The sequence below is a fragment of the Gossypium hirsutum genome, chromosome D02 (genome assembly GCF_007990345.1).
Source record: "Gossypium hirsutum isolate 1008001.06 chromosome D02, Gossypium_hirsutum_v2.1, whole genome shotgun sequence".
NCBI lineage: Eukaryota > Viridiplantae > Streptophyta > Magnoliopsida > Malvales > Malvaceae > Gossypium > Gossypium hirsutum.
The window spans coordinates 3,626,082-3,642,413 of record NC_053438.1 but is presented as its reverse complement, the minus strand read 5'-3'; the positions used below and the strand labels follow the sequence as shown (position 1 = coordinate 3,642,413).

Here is a 16,332-nt window from a genome sequence, read left to right as displayed (position 1 = left end):
TATTTATATACATAATAAACTTAATTAAATTCTCTAGAAAAAAAAATTTATATTCTTTTAAATTTTATGTTGATATATTATTTCTATTTGTCTAATAAAGTGCATAACGATGCAATAACTATTTTTTATGTATAAATTAAACAATACTACAACTTCCGAAGTTAATAAGATTATATCTATACTCACCATCACAATTAGAGACAGGGGTGAGTATTCGATCGAATTAAGTTAAAAATTTTGAATTAGTCGAGTTAACAAATCTTATTTTAGCAATCGAAATCAATTTAAATTTTTTTAAATCAAATCGAATCGAGTCAAAAAATTTCAAGTCGAATTAATGAATCCTATTATTTATACTCAATATTGCGTTTATATGGGCTGATTATTTAACTGGTAGACGAAGTACAAGATTATTTAACTATATAAACAATATAATGGTTTTGCATTGTAACTTAATAGGTAAACATTTATCAAAACGAAATAATTTTACCTTTTAAGTTAATGGTTTTGACTTTTAACTTTTAACTTTAAAAAATATAAACATTTATCAATACGACGTAAATTTACATTTTCGTATTCGGATTTTCGAATAACTCGAAACGTGTAATTCATATTCGAGTTAAACTAAAAATTTTAATTTTTTTATTTAAGTTGATCTGAATAACTCGAATTGTTTAATTTGAAATTTGATTTTTTTATCGAATTTTTCAAATCAAATCAAAATTTACTCACCCTTAATTAGTCATCATAACTAAATTAAAGTTGCCCCATTATGCAATTGCAAGTCTTCAAAGCCTAAATGTTGGAACAATTCAAAATTTCAATGGAAATTAAAATTAATATTTTTATCATATATTAGTCAAAGTTTATTGCATCAACAATAAGTTAAGACAAAAACCTCAAATTTTAAAATATTTTTACCTCAATATAAAATTTAAGAGCTTTCATGTATAAAAACTAAAGGTTAGAGCTTTCATGTTTAAGGGCTTATTTATACTTCATCTTTATAAAAAAAACACTTAAATAAAAGTTTAAATTATATAGTTAATCACTCAATTTTAATAAATTTTCATTTTAGTCACTCGTTGTTAATTTGGCTAATGTAAATATTACATTACACTCATTTTAGTCACCTAATTTTCATAAGATAGAATTAATTTTATTTTTCGGTAAAAAAGAAAATTTTACAAGCAAGTACCTAGGTTTTTATAGAAAAAACTTGGAGTTTTATATGAAAAACCTACGTTTTTATTGGAATAGTCATATTATCTTTTTTTATTTCATTTATAAAATTAATTTTAGCTTTTTCAATGAAAAGAAAACCTAATTTTTACAAGAAAATCATTTTATCTTTTTAATTTCTTTTACTTTCATATTTAGAATTAATTTTAATTTTTTTTCCAATAACAATGAAAAAAGATGTGATCAAAATGAAATATTATTAAAATTGAGTGATTAAAATGAAAAAACTATTTAATGAAAGTGATTTATTTACACCCTGATTTTATGAGCAAATTCCCCAGCACAAAGCCTATTTTGACAATAACAGTTCAAATGAAAAGTCTTCGCTTACTCTTTGAACGAAACTCTTCTCCCGCTAAAACCACCTCTTCTTCCTCCAAATTCAAACGCCCAAAGCTTTCTTCCATCTCTAATGGCTCTGATTCATCACAATCATCATCATCTCAAGATCCCCTTAAAACCCATTTCTCCTCTCTCATCAAATCCTCCGAAACCACCCTACAACTCCGGCAAATCCACGCTCAAATCCTGCGCCGCCACCTCTCTTCCAGTGCCAATCTCACCACCCTCTTATTCTCCGTTTCTTCTTCCCTCAAATCCATACCTTACGCGCTCTCTATTTTCAACTATTCTCACCACAAAAGCTTATTCCTTTTCAATGCTTTGATTCGTGGCTTGACGGAGAATTCCCATTTCCAATCCTCAGTTTCACATTTTCTTCTCATGTTGAGACATAGAGTTCGCCCTGATTAACTTACATACCCTTTCGTGCTCAAGTCTGTTGCGGGATTGGGTCTTCGTTTCCTTGGTCTGATCCTTCATGGGAGAATCATAAAATGTGGGGTTGAGTTCGATTCGTTCGTTCGGGTTTCGTTAGTGGAAATGTATGTGAAGCTCGAGGAAATGGGTTTTGCGTTGCAAGTGTTTGATGAAAGTCCTGAGAGAAACAAGAGTGAGAGTATATTGTTGTGGAATGTGTTGATTAATGGGTGTTGTAAAGTGGGGGATTTGGAGAAAGCTATGGAGCTTTTCGAGGCTATGCCTGAAAGGAATATTGGGTCTTGGAATAGTTTTATAAATGGGCTCATGAAAAATGGGGATTTGAACAAAGCAATGCAGCTTTTTGATGAAATGAAGGAGAAGGATGTGGTTTCTTGGACTACAATTGTTAATGGGCTTTCACAGAATGGAGATCATCAGAAGGCGTTATCCATGTTCTTTAAGATGTTGGAGGTCGGTTTAAGGCCGAATGATCTTACTCTTGTTTCAGCTCTTTCCGCTTGCGCTAAAATTGGTGCACTTGAAGCTGGAGTCCGTATCCATAACTATTTTGTGGAAAATGGGCTTCGGTTGAATAAAGCAACTGCTGCTGCTTTGGTTGATATGTATGCAAAGTGTGGGAATATCCTGTCTGCTAGTAAGGTTTTTGAAGTAACAAAAGAGAAGGACATTCGTACCTGGAGTGTCATGATATGGGGTTGGGCAACCCATGGGTTTTATGGACAAGCTATCCGATGCTTCAAAAAGATGATGTTTTCAGGTGTGGACTTAGTAGTTTTCATTGAGCTCAACCCTTTATTCTAATCTTTCTGAATAAACTCAAGTTTGTCGTATTTGCAGGAATAAAACCCGATGCGGTGGTCTTTCTTGCCCTCCTGACTGCATGCTCGCATTCTGGACAAGTAGATCTTGGGCTTAACTTCTTTGACAGCATGAGGTTTGATTACTCCATTGAGCCAACCATGAAGCATTATACGTTGGTCGTTGATTTGTTAGGCAGGGCAGGCCGACTGGATGAAGCAATGAAGTTCATACAAAGGATGCCTATAAGTCCTGATTTTGTGGCATGGGGAGCACTTTTTTGTGCTTGCAGAGCTCACAAAAATATTAAAATGGCAGAACTAGTGTCAGAAAAGCTCCTTCAGCTTGAACCTAAACATCCTGGGAGCTATGTTTTCTTGTCAAATGTTTATGCAGCAGTTGGTAGATGGGAAGATGTGGAGAGGGTAAGAATGTTGATGCAGAATCAAGCTGTTGGCAAAGAACCGGGGTGGAGTTATATTGAAGTCAATGGACAAGTGCATAGTTTTGTAGCTGGTGATCATGATCATAAGCGTGCAAGAGAAATATACTTGAAATTAGAGGAAATAGTATCTGGTGCAAGAGAGCAAGGATATATGCCTGAAACTGGGTGGGTTCTTCATAATATTGAGGAAGAAGAGAAGGAAGATGCATTAGGAAGTCACAGTGAGAAATTGGCGCTTGCCTTTGCCTTAATGAACACTCCTCCGGGGACAACTATCAGGATAGTGAAGAACTTAAGAGTATGTGGAGATTGCCATTCTTTGATGAAATGTGCTAGTAAGATGAGCCAAAGAGAAATCATATTGAGAGATATAAAGAGATTCCACCATTTCAAGTATGGGGTCTGCTCATGTGGAGATTATTGGTAAAATGGTAAGTAACAGCAACATTAATTTGCTTTGCTGTTAATAGCACATGATTAGTGCTTCTACTTGGTTTATTTAGAATAATGCTTTTAGTTAAAACATGGATGTAGCTACAGCAACACAAGTTTTTTTGTTTGATAATTGGTAGCAAGTACATTAAATTTCTCCAATGGACCTTTCTGCACATATATATTAAACTTGAAACTCATTAGTTAAGTTTGTACTTTATTTAGGTATCTAATTAACGTTGTTAGATTTTTTCAATTTCAACTTATCATCTTGTGCCACTTCTTTCTCTTCCCTTTAGTGAAATTTAGCACTTTAAAAGATGGGTTGCATTTTGCTCCCTCTGTCAAAAAAAAATGGACAGATTAAGCTATACACGTTAGATCAAAGAGCAAATAGGTCTTTTTGTTTAAAAATCCATCAATTTTTGTTGTTAAAAATCAATCCATTTACATCAACATAAAATATATAACTGTTTGGGTATCTCATCATCCATGTTAGTTTTTAGCAATACAAATGGATAGAATTTTTAACAAAAAAAACCAGTTTATTGTTTGATCTAACATACAATGACTAATTTGTCAATTTTTTAAGTAAATAAAGCATAATGCTAATTGACTCTTAGTATAATATCTCTATGGTACTTTTATCAATACTATCTCTATTTATGAAATTAAAAATACTTAAATAATTAGATTTATTGTATATTGTGATAAAAATTATGTAAGAAATGCATTTATTAAAAATCCATATAAAATCTAAATGATGATTGTAAAGTTAAATGTTCTGGTGCAAGAGAGCAAGGATATATGCCTGAAACTGGGTGGGTTCTTCATAATATTGAGGAAGAAGAGAAGGAAGATGCATTAGGAAGTCACAGTGAGAAATTGGCGCTTGCCTTTGCCTTAATGAACACTTCTCCGGGGACAACTATCAGGATAGTGAAGAACTTAAGAGTATGTGGAGATTGCCATTCTTTGATGAAATGTGCTAGTAAGATGAGCCAAAGAGAGATCATATTGAGAGATATAAAGAGATTCCACCATTTCAGGTATGGGGTCTGCTCATGTGGAGATTATTGGTAAAATGGTAAGTAACAGCAACATTAATTTGCTTTGCTGTTAATAACACATGATTAGTGTTTCTACTTGGTTTATTTAGAATAATGCTTTTAGTTAAAACATGGATGTAGCTACAGCAACACAAGTTTTTTTGTTTGATAATTGGTAGCAAGTACATTAAATTTCTCCAATGGACCTTTCTGCACAAATGATATATGTCCCCATAAAGAACTTGGTGCTCACGGTATTGCATGACAGGTAGCCATAGGTTATTGGCTCTCTTGACTGGTATCTTACATTCCTCAAGGTCCAAAAGTTGTTCCTTCTTTTTGTCTGAAGTCCAAACCTAAGAAAAGCATTGATGGGCCTTTAAAACTTTGCTCATTTCACTACATGAACTATTGGATGTTTTGTGTTCAAATTAGTTTATGCCAGTAGTGAAAGTACATCTCTTTCTCCTTATCCAGTTATTCTTTTCAGTTGTCATCATCTTTCTGTGTCTTGCCTTCTGAAGTGTTTAGATGACTGCATTTCTCAATATAATTTTCATTTGACCTAAATAGTTGAAATTAAAGTCCCTTATCATGCCATTCATTACTTTGCTTCTATATGGTAGTTATTCTTCAATGTCCATGAATTGACATATATCACTGGAAGCATAATCTTACTTCTAAGCATGGGATTGACCTTCTTTAATGCAGGTTCTTCTGTAAGACTCAAACCATAGATGGGCAAGGCTTGAGAAAATAAAGTTGTAAGTGTTGAACCACGAAGGACGATGTTGGCCATGTTAAATAAATGGCATTTTTTGGCAAAAATAAATAAATGTCAATTTTGAATAATTTAAAAAAAATCTTCAATTTTGTGAAATTTAAACATACATTGAGAGGTGCTTAAACTTCCATTGCAATCTTTTTATAAATTTCAAAGTGCATATGTTTTTAACTTTTTGGTTTAAAAAAATATGATAGGTCTACGTACTCTTTACTAATTTGTAATTTAATTCTTATACTTTTATTTTCAAGAATTTAATCCCTGTTTTTTTTATAAAAAAAAATCAAAATCCTAGTTCAATTGTTAAAATTGTTAAAATTTTAAAATAGTTTGTTGGTGTGACATTTTGAAATAAATAAAAACTTAGTAGTAATGTAACTAAAAAAATGACGTAATGAACATGGATTTAATAAAATAATTTTAACAATATTAATAAAATAATTTTGAATTTTGAATTTTAACTTAACTCTATTTTTGGGCCAAGATTTAATGCTTTAAAATTTTCATTTAATCCGCTGAGTTTACTTATAATTCTTTTGAGTTTTATTTATTGTTGAGTAAAATACCTATTTGATTTTTTATATACTATTGGCATCTTTAAAGGTAATATAATAATTTTAGTGTAGACGTGTTTTATTTTATAAATATTATTTATAGTGTAGACATGTGAATTTTGAATAATTTAAAAATATCTTCAATTTTATGAAATTTAAACATACATTTAGTGTAGACATGTTTTATTTTATAAATATTATTTATAGTGTTGTTGATTGGAGTTTGAAAATTATACAACTTAGCTATATCAGTTAATTACTTATATTAAAAAATATATAATATAAGAAAATACTAAAAAGAAAAAAAATAGTATAATTAATAAAATGGATGAAGAGTTATATTAAAGTTTCAACATCTTCTCTCTATAATACCGTTATCTAATACCTCTTGACATTGCTTAGATTCAAATGTGTCGAGCAATTTGGAGGAAATATATCTTGACAGTTCTACTCTCAACACCAACATTTTGCAAAGCATTGGAGTATTCGTTTCTCTTAAAACATTGTCTTTATATCATTGTGGACTTATTGGTCCCTTACCTAATCAAGGTAAATAATTTTATGGCTCAATTTGATTTCTTTATGAGCTTTCTGTAATATATTATCTCCTATTCTGTTTTATAAAGCAAAATTTAATTGAAACTTCTTCCATGAATTTATTTATAAAATTTTCAGGATGGTGTGATCTAAGGAACCTTGAAGCGTTGGATGTGAGTGAGAATGCACTTGAGGGGATGCTTCCTCATTGTTTTAGTAACTTGACATCTCTTCGTGAGTTAGATATTTCAAGAAACCATTTTCAAATTCCGCTGTCATTTGCACCATTTGCAAACCTTTCAAACCTCAAAGCCCTTTCGATTAATGAAAACAAGATGGTAATGAAACCTTCCTTTTATACCTCAATCCCAAAGTTCCAATTGGAATTCATCAGTTTGCCAAAGTGCATAACATCTCAACAACTCAGTCGTAAAGTTCCTACCTTCCTTCACTACCAATATGACTTGAGATATGTGGATCTTTCTCATAACAATCTCAGTGGAACTGTACCAACTTGGTTGCTAGAAAACAACACAAAGTTAGAAGATCTCATCTTGGAGGGTAATTCATTTACAGGTCCTCTCTCACTTTCGTCGGCTCTTATTTCTAATGTATCTTCAATTGACATATCTGAAAACAAATTACAAGGTCAAATTCCGACTGGTATATGTTCAACTTTTCCACATTTGAGGCGGTTATTCTTATCCAAGAATGCTTTTGAAGGTAATATCCCACTTTGTTTAAGTGGCATGAAGGACTTATCAACTTTAGATCTATCAAACAATCTATTGTATGGAAAAGTTCCAGAAGAGTTGATCGCGAAAGGCTTACTGCCCACTTTGAGACTATCAAATAACAACCTCAGTGGAAATGTAGTACCCGTGATTCTCAGCGCAAATGGGGTGCTGCATTTATATTTGGATGGAAATAATTTTTCAGGAGAGATGACAAATGTTGATGTGTCTACTTTTGAGTTTCCATATTCACTACGCGAAATTGATCTCAGTAACAACAAGTTGCATGGAAAGCTCCCAAGATGGATAGGGAATGCATCGTTTTTGCAGAGATTAGCTATGTCCAACAATAGTTTTGAGGGTTCTATTCCAATGGAATTTTGCAAGTTGAATAGGTTGGAATTTTTGGATCTTTCTCAAATAATTTATCTGGCTCTATACCGTCATGTTTTAATCCACCATACATAGAGCATGTCCACCTCCACGGGAATAGACTGAGAGGCCCACTATCACTTGCTTTTTATAATAGCTCTTCGATAGTGACTTTAGATCTTAGAGGAAACAATTTGACAGGTAGTATTCCAAAATGGATTTACACGCTTTCTTCTTTGAGTGTTCTTCTCTTGAAAGATAATCATTTTCATGGTAAAGTTCCTGTTGAGTTATGCAAGTTGCATTCTTTAAGCATCATAGATCTTTCTCAAAATATGTTTTCTGGTCCTATACCTTCTTGTTTGGGAAATTTATCTCTTCCAATGCAAACGAACAAGATTCTAGAAACTGGGTTCTATGGGACATTTATAGAAGAGCATGAAACAACACCAATGGATTCTTACTATCCTGATAGCTACTTAGAAGAAGTAATAGAGTTCACAACAAAGAGTGGGCTCTTTTTGTACAAGGGCAACATCCTTTCATATATGACCGGGATTGATTTATCTTGCAACAACTTAACTGGTCATATCCCACCAGAATTAGGGAACTTGAGTGGAATCCATTCTTTAAACTTGTCGCACAATAAGTTGACAGGAGTTATACCCTCATCATTCGCAAAACTTCATCAAATTGAGAGTTTGGACCTTTCTTACAACAATTTGAGTGGTGAAATCCCCAATCAGTTGGTAGAGCTGAACTATTTGGAGGTTTTCAGCGTGGCATACAACAACTTCTCAGGTAGCATTCCCGAACCAAAAGGTCAATTTGGGACCTTTATTGAAAACAGTTATGAGGGAAATCCTTTTCTTTGTGGAGCTATATTGCATAAAAGTTGTTCCAAAACGATTCACCATCAACGATATCAACTGTATCAGAAGATAAAGGAGAAGATGATTTGATAGGTACTTATGATTTTTGTGTGAGCTTTTTGGTTTCTTATGTAGTTGTGTTGTTGACAAATTTTGTTGTCCTCTACATAAATCCATACTGGCGAAGAGCTTGGTTTTCTCTCGTTGGGAAATGCATCACCACTTTCTCTCGTTGGGAAATGCATCACCACCTGTCGCTACTCAAATGTAGGCAATTTTCTTACTTATCACATTTTCAAGCAATGTGTTTAACTACTCAAATTGTGATTTAATTTCCACACTTAAATGTTTATTCCTCATAAACAATGCAATTCTTTATTCCTTTTTCCCTCTCAAGTCATTTTGTATCATGTTGTGTCATCCAATTTTAAAAAGAATTTAATATTTTGATATCATGTTCATATTATGCTTTAATTCAAATGTATTTTGTATAATGTGTTATAACAATTCAATTGAAAAACAAGCAATTATCTTATTTTTGCGTACCATATTATATATTGACATGTTAATAATTCGTTTTACGTAAATTTTGACATGTTCATATATTTGAGTCATTATAATTTTATTATTTGTAATATGACATGTTTTAATTACCCTTAATATTGTGTCATAATAATTATAACTCGATTGGCAGTCTACCAAATAATTTTTCTAATAAAAAATAGTATTTTATTCTATTTACCAAATCTTTATCAACTTTATATTCTCACCAACAAAACATGCATTCAAAGTTCAAATAAGTTCCGCACCCATTTTTTTACTGCACTACTCAAGAATATGCTCATCATCAGAAATCTGAAATATTCCACTTTAATTAACATTAATTATGATTCTGTAAACAACAAAAAAGTGTGATCCTTTGAAATGGGATTGGTAAAAAATCCGCACGTGTCGTGTGTGAAGGAGGTGAGGTTGTCTATTCATAGTGTAATAAGTAGCTAATTATAGTTGATCCTACCAAATCAAAATTAATTCAGGTATCTATATATTCTGAAGACTGGACAGACCTTAGAAGCTTCTTCAAATTTGCAAGAACATGTCGTGGTCCTAAACTCTTTACAGCGATGAAATTCAAAAGTTGCTCTATATCCTGCAATCACAGTAAAGATTATGCAATCGTTTCAGAACGAATAACAAGAAGCAAAAGGCGATCAAAATACCGTGATCTCGATAATGTTCTTAACCTTAAAACAGCAGTGAAGGCTCACCAGATTTGCTTAGCAACCTTACATACACATGTAAAAAAAGCTTTGCTTTTGGATGTAAGGTGTGACTATCATCACAGTCTTTCCTAATTAGCTGATTGTAATACCCAATTCGCCCAGCCCACAATAAAAAACCAAATAAATAAAAATTAATTAAAACTCAAATAGTTCACAGCCCAATAACAATAAAAACCAAACCCATTTACAGTGACCCGGTACAAACCCAAAGCCAGATGCATCTAGTCCAACTACACCCAGCCCAAATACCTAGCCCAATAGAACTATCAACCCAACCCTAGCCCAAAACAAAAAAAAATCAGAAAACCCTAGCAGCAACAGCCCTCCTTCCGGCGCCGCAGCCACCAGGGCCTTCCCCGCGTGTGCTGTGCCACGTCCACCACCTCCTTACGCCGGCTAGCCTCCTTACCTGCAAAGAAGACGAAAACAACGCAGCAGAGAGAATTTTTTGTATTTTCTTCCATTTTATTTCGAATATTCGGCTATAAAGAGGGAGAAGGCCATTGTAATCCTTTTTGACGCATATTGAATACAAACAAAAAATCAAAACAGAAAGTTTTTTCGAAAGGTGATTTTCTTCGTTTTTTTCTCTTTTATTTCTTTGATTCTTTGTTTTCTTCTTTGGCACCAAACGAAAATAAAAAGAGGGAGAGAAGAAGCGTCTTACCAGAGCAGACGCCATTGGAACCTGGTTTGCTCCGTCTGAATCGGAGTCAGATTGGGTTCGTGACTGGAGACCGGTGGGGAGAAAGGCTAGGCTCTTGATCTGTTTTAGGATGGCAATACAACTTATTAGGGTTTTATTTTTTTAAATGGCTTCAAAACGTCTCCGTGTTGGTTGACCCGATGATCCGACTTGACCCGGGGAGGATCCGCGTGTTTTGTTTCAATGGCTTATTTTAGTGTTTGGTGCTTCTTTTTTTGATTTACTTCATTTTAATCCTTCGTTGTCTTTTTTAATTTTGCCACATAATTCGTTCTTTATTTCAATTTCATCCTTCTGTCAGTTGAGGAGACAAACGTTCGAAACGACGCCGTTTCCGATGATCCGACTTGATTGCCAGGTGAGACTTGTGCGTTTAATTTCTGTTCTAGTCACTCTGATTTTAAATTAATTTCAATTAGGTCCTTTTCATTTCATTTTATTGCATGTCTTACCCCTAACTTTCTGTTTTAATTCTAAATTAGTAATCTGTTTTGTTATTTTTGCTATCAAATTAATTACTTTAATATTAATTTATCATTATTACTATTATTACTATTATTATTATTACTATTATTATTACTACTACTATTATTATTAGTATTATTTTTTTATCAATTTATCTAACCTTTTTATATTCATTATTTTATTCTATTATGCACTATTATTTTAAGTTTTTTTATATTATTATCATATATTATTTAATTTCATAATGAATTATTTTATATTTTTATGTTAATCCAATAGAATTTACCTTTTTTAAATAGTTTTCTTATAATACGTAATTTATATCTATTACCTATTTAGATTAATATATGTGTATTATTTTGGGTTTTATTTATTTTGACTTTCTTCTTATAATATTTATTTTAAAATTCATTTAGATATTATTATTAATTTTTAATTCTATTTTTAAATTATTTCAAGTCTTCCTATTAATTACTTCTTTTAAATTTTTATATATGTGTATTTTGTGTATATATGTTGATAATTTCAAATTTCTTTTCTCTCATGCTTTTTTTTTTAGTTATTTTAAATTTGTTATATTTGTGATAGGCTTTTAGGTCATTAGCTTTCAAATGTTGATGTTAATATTTACATGTGATTATTGCTCTTATATGTATGATATTGTTTATTTGTTTTTATTGATTATTTGTCATTCGTTAGAGTATATTTTGTTTACAAATCGTCATTCCGCATTATACATTATTGTTCCATCGCATTTTATTCGTTTAAAATGTTACGTTTAATATCATTCAAGTATCGAGAGCATTTTTATTCAACATTTTTTTTTCAAAAATAACGCGACACTCGGAATTTGGGATCCTCAAAAAGATTGTGTCCTAACTTATTGGATTCCAATCTTCCTCGTTGAATCTAAGAAACCAGGTATCCTTTTTTAATTAAAGCATAAATAAAAAGCTCATTCTAAGAGAATTCGATACATCGTGTCCTAACGTATTGGATATGACATGTCATTTTCTCGAGATGAAGATTTAAAATAATAATAATAAGGGCAATATTCAATGCTCGAAATTTTGAGAAATTGTGCCCTAACGTATTGGGCTCCGATTTTTCATCTGAATTAAAGCAATTGAATATCCTTTTTTAAACTTCACTGCACGAGCTTTGAAAATCAAAAGATAAGCTTATTCTCGAGGACTAAAATGTCGTGTCCTAACGTATTGGGTGTGACATTTTATTATTCCAAGACAAAAAGGTCTTTAGCATTCGCTTCAATTTATCCAAGCATCTTTTATAAAATTAACATTAACAAAAAGGGAGGATCGTATTTTTAAATTCTTCACTGATTTTCGATATTCAGCATTAAGACCTTAATTAATTAATTCGGTATCAATTTTGGGCGTTAAGAGGGTGCTAACTCTTTCTCGTGCGTAACCGGCTCCCGAACCTGTTTTCTCTCAAATTTTGCAGCCCAAAATCGTTTTTAAGGTGAGCCGATCACACCCCAATAAAAGATCGATGGCGACTCCAATTTTTATTTTTAAAGTCAACAACTAATTTTTGTTCGCCAAAAAAGTGGTTCGACACTGATAACCCTATATCTAACATTTATCAGGGCTAAGCAAATTAACATACATGATGTAAAGGAATTTGACTATAAGATCCAACAGAAAAGTTAATAAACGATAATTAATATAGAAAGTTAGAAGGCAATGCAAACTTATTACAATGATGCAAGTGGATCAAATGAAAGCACTTCTATAAGGAATTTGTAAACAGAAAAAAAAATGATAAAACTTTTTGGAAAGTATTTTCAAAGAGGAGACAAAAACAGGGTAGAAACAATGTTTGATCCTTCTTTTTTCTATTTACAATTTTAGGGTGCATTCTCTATTGTGGTGAAAAAGCCGTTTTGGGTTAAAAGTGTTGTTACATTGCAGAAGTGTTTTTCCACTGAGAAGTGATGAAGAACACACCGCTTTTGTAGTCAAAAACTGTTGTTGGCTTTTGCATTTCGAAGTGAAAATTATCAAAATATTTTTATTTTCATTAACTATTTAAAAGGTACATAAAAAATTTAAAAAAAATTTTAAAAAAAGAGCATTAGAGGAAATGAGATTGAAGAGTCTCTATTTACACTTTTCACATATTTTTAATTCATTCAACTTATAACTTAATATTGAAACCATTTTTTTTAAAAGGGTCGACGTTGGTTTGAAAATGGAAATTAAAACGAGAGTTGCCACCAATCTTTTTTTTATGAGGTGTGATTAGGTCACCTCATAATTTAGTTGTTTTAATAAAATATTTTAATTTATCAAAACAGTGATTTTGGTCTATGAAATTTGAGAAAACGGATTCGGGAGTCAGTTACATGCGAGGAAGGATTAGCACCCTCGTCACGCCCAAAATTGGTATTCAATTGATTAATTAATGTCTAAATGTTAAAAATTGAAAAACTTCGAAAGAATTTAAAACACGATCCCCCTTTTGTTAACGCTATTTTAATTTAAAAGAATTTGCTTGAATAAATTGAAACGAATGTCAAAGATCCTCTCGTCTCGAGATAATAAATGTCACATCCCGTAAGTTAGGACACGACACTTAGAACCCTTGAGAATAAGCTAGCCTTTAACTTTATTGGAATTTCGTAAATTTTGAAAATTAGAAGGATATTTTGCTATTTAGGTTCAACGAGAAAATTGAAACCCCGTAAGTTAGGGTACAATTTCTCGAATCTCCAAAACGCGAAATATTGCCTTATTTTAAAACTTTTTCCTTTTTTTGAATAATTGCGAGTACAATGCTTGAACGAGGTGCATTTGTTTTATTTGTGACAAAATAGAACGGTTTATTATGGGTAAATACAAATTGAATGCAACTTTCGAATTGATGAAGTGAAATGGAATGATAACATAGAACATAAAATAACAATTTATGAAAAAAATGTTATGTTAATGAGTGATAATAATATGAAAACACGAAGAAACTAATTATAGTACACGTGAAGGTAATAATCACACAATGTATATAATTTTTTATACTAATATTAACAATAAAAAAAACAAAATAATATGCAAAAAAAATTTCAAAGTAAATAATAATTTAAAGTAAATAATTTATAAGAACAATTCAAAAATAAATAATAACAAGCTTCAAATAAACAGTATATAAAAACTTAAAATGAATAATAATAACAGTTTAAAATAAATAAATAAGAAACATACAACAGTTTTTAAAAATATATATATGTATATAAAAAATTAAAAGATAATGTACATATAATGGTTTAAAATGAATAATATATAAAAAATTTAAATAAATAGTATGTAAAACAATTTAAAATAAATGATAAATAAAAAAACTTAAAAAAAATAATAAAAGAGTTTTTTAAATAAAAAATAATGAACAAATAAATTAAATGGACTAAGGATGATACTAAAATCGACCCAGAATTTGGGGTTCAAATTACAAATATAAAAAAAAGGGTTGCTAGGGACTGAAATAGAGTGCGCTTAAGGAATGAGGGACCGACTGGGCAATATTCCCAGCCCCCATGCGCAGCGTTTCAACTCGGACCAAAGTAAAACAATCAAAAAATTATGCGGCCAAATATAAAAACAACAAGGACCAGATTGCACTATACTACAAAAGCGGAAGGGCTGAATATGCAAATAGCTCCTCAAAGCTAAAACACGCAGATCCTGGCCGCATTCGGGTCGATTTTCGGGTCTGATGCAAAACGGCGTCGTTTTGGCCACTGATGCTTAAGCCCAAAACGGCGTCGTATTATACCCTATATAAATAGCAAAAAAAGAAAAAAACGGTTCAACTTTCATTTTTCTAAAAAAACAGAGAACTCTCTCAGTCTCTCTTGGTCTCTCTCTCAGCCCACCCCTTGGCCGGCCATGGTCGCCACCGTAGCGCTGTCGTGGCCGATGGTCGGTGTTGCGCAAAAGGGCGTTTTTAGCCCCCGTTTCGCAGCTCCCTTAGAAGCCCAGCCCTCTCGACCCAAAAAAACGAAAGAGGAAGACCCTCGACCCCCTCTCGGATCCGATGGCAACAACGGAGAAGAGCCCTCTAACGGCACGGTCACGGGGCGTCTCGGTGAGCCCTTTCTTCCTTTTTTTATTTTATTATTTTCGTATATATACAAAAAAATAAAATAAAAATATGAATATAGAATCAAATAGGTATTTAAAACAGAAATAAAAGTAGAAATTCACCTTGAAAGTGTTGTTTTTGTTTTTTTATTTTCTAATGTTCGCAAAAAAATTACAAGGGTGAGATTTGGGCTTTTATAGCCGAATCAAAACTGTTTGTTTCTTCCTTTTTTGTCTGTTTCCTTGTTGTTTCCTCTATTTGGCCTTTGTTGTTGTGTGTTGCCTTGGTTTTGCAAGTGTCAGACGCGTGGATGGTCAGTGATAGGCGAGCCTCGAGCGGCAACGACGGCGTGCGGCGGAGGTGGTCATGTAGCGTTGGAGGCTTAGGGGGATAGGGTTTTTTTTGTTGTGTTTAAGTGTTGAGCTAATTGGGCTAGAGCTAGTTTTGGGTTATTGGGTTTTAATTTGTATTTGGGCTGCTAATTTGGGTTTGTTTGTAAAATGAATGGATTGTTTTAATTATCTTGGACTCTTTTATTATTTTGTTTGGGTTTTGTTTTGAAATCTGGCCCAGGTCAAAATTGGCCTATTACACTTACCTCCTCACATCAATTACTCAATTTTTTATTATTTTATAATTAGGGATAAGAAATGAGACTGTTTAAGATTAAACTCAAACTTTATATGTATAACATAATATTTTTATCAAGGCGAAGCCAAGGGGACCTGGCAGGGCCCCACCCCCCTAAAATGAAAATTTTCACATTTAGTCTTTTTATAATTTTAAAATTAGTATATGATAAACTTATACTTTATCCCCTCAAAAATACGAAAAAAATTATTTAATTCTTTAAAAATTATAAAGATATAAACTATTAAAATAATAAAATTTCACTTTTACTATTATAAAAATATATAACTTTATTCACGCCCCTCAAAAAATTTCCTGGCTCTGCCTTTGAATCTTTTACCATCATGCCAAGAGATTGGTGGCAGCTTTATACAATTCTATTAGTCGGTTAATGTGGATTTTTTAAAGAAAAAAAATCATATCATTATGATGAGATAAATTTATTTTAAATAATAATTTAATAAAAAATAAATCTTTTTTAATAACCACATAATTTTAATTTTTAAGTCTTAAAGAATTTATGGTTTTTAGTTTCAATTTTTTTG

General features: G+C 31.9%; 1 protein-coding gene and 1 pseudogene across 1 annotated transcript in view; both read left to right on the top strand.

Moving 5' to 3' along the window:
* Positions 1–16,332, top strand: part of LOC107943934 (receptor like protein 21) — a 184,041-nt gene that overhangs the window by 14,157 nt on the left and 153,552 nt on the right. The window lies entirely within an intron of this gene.
* On the top strand, positions 1,506–10,145 carry LOC107939052 (pentatricopeptide repeat-containing protein At1g04840-like; annotated as a pseudogene).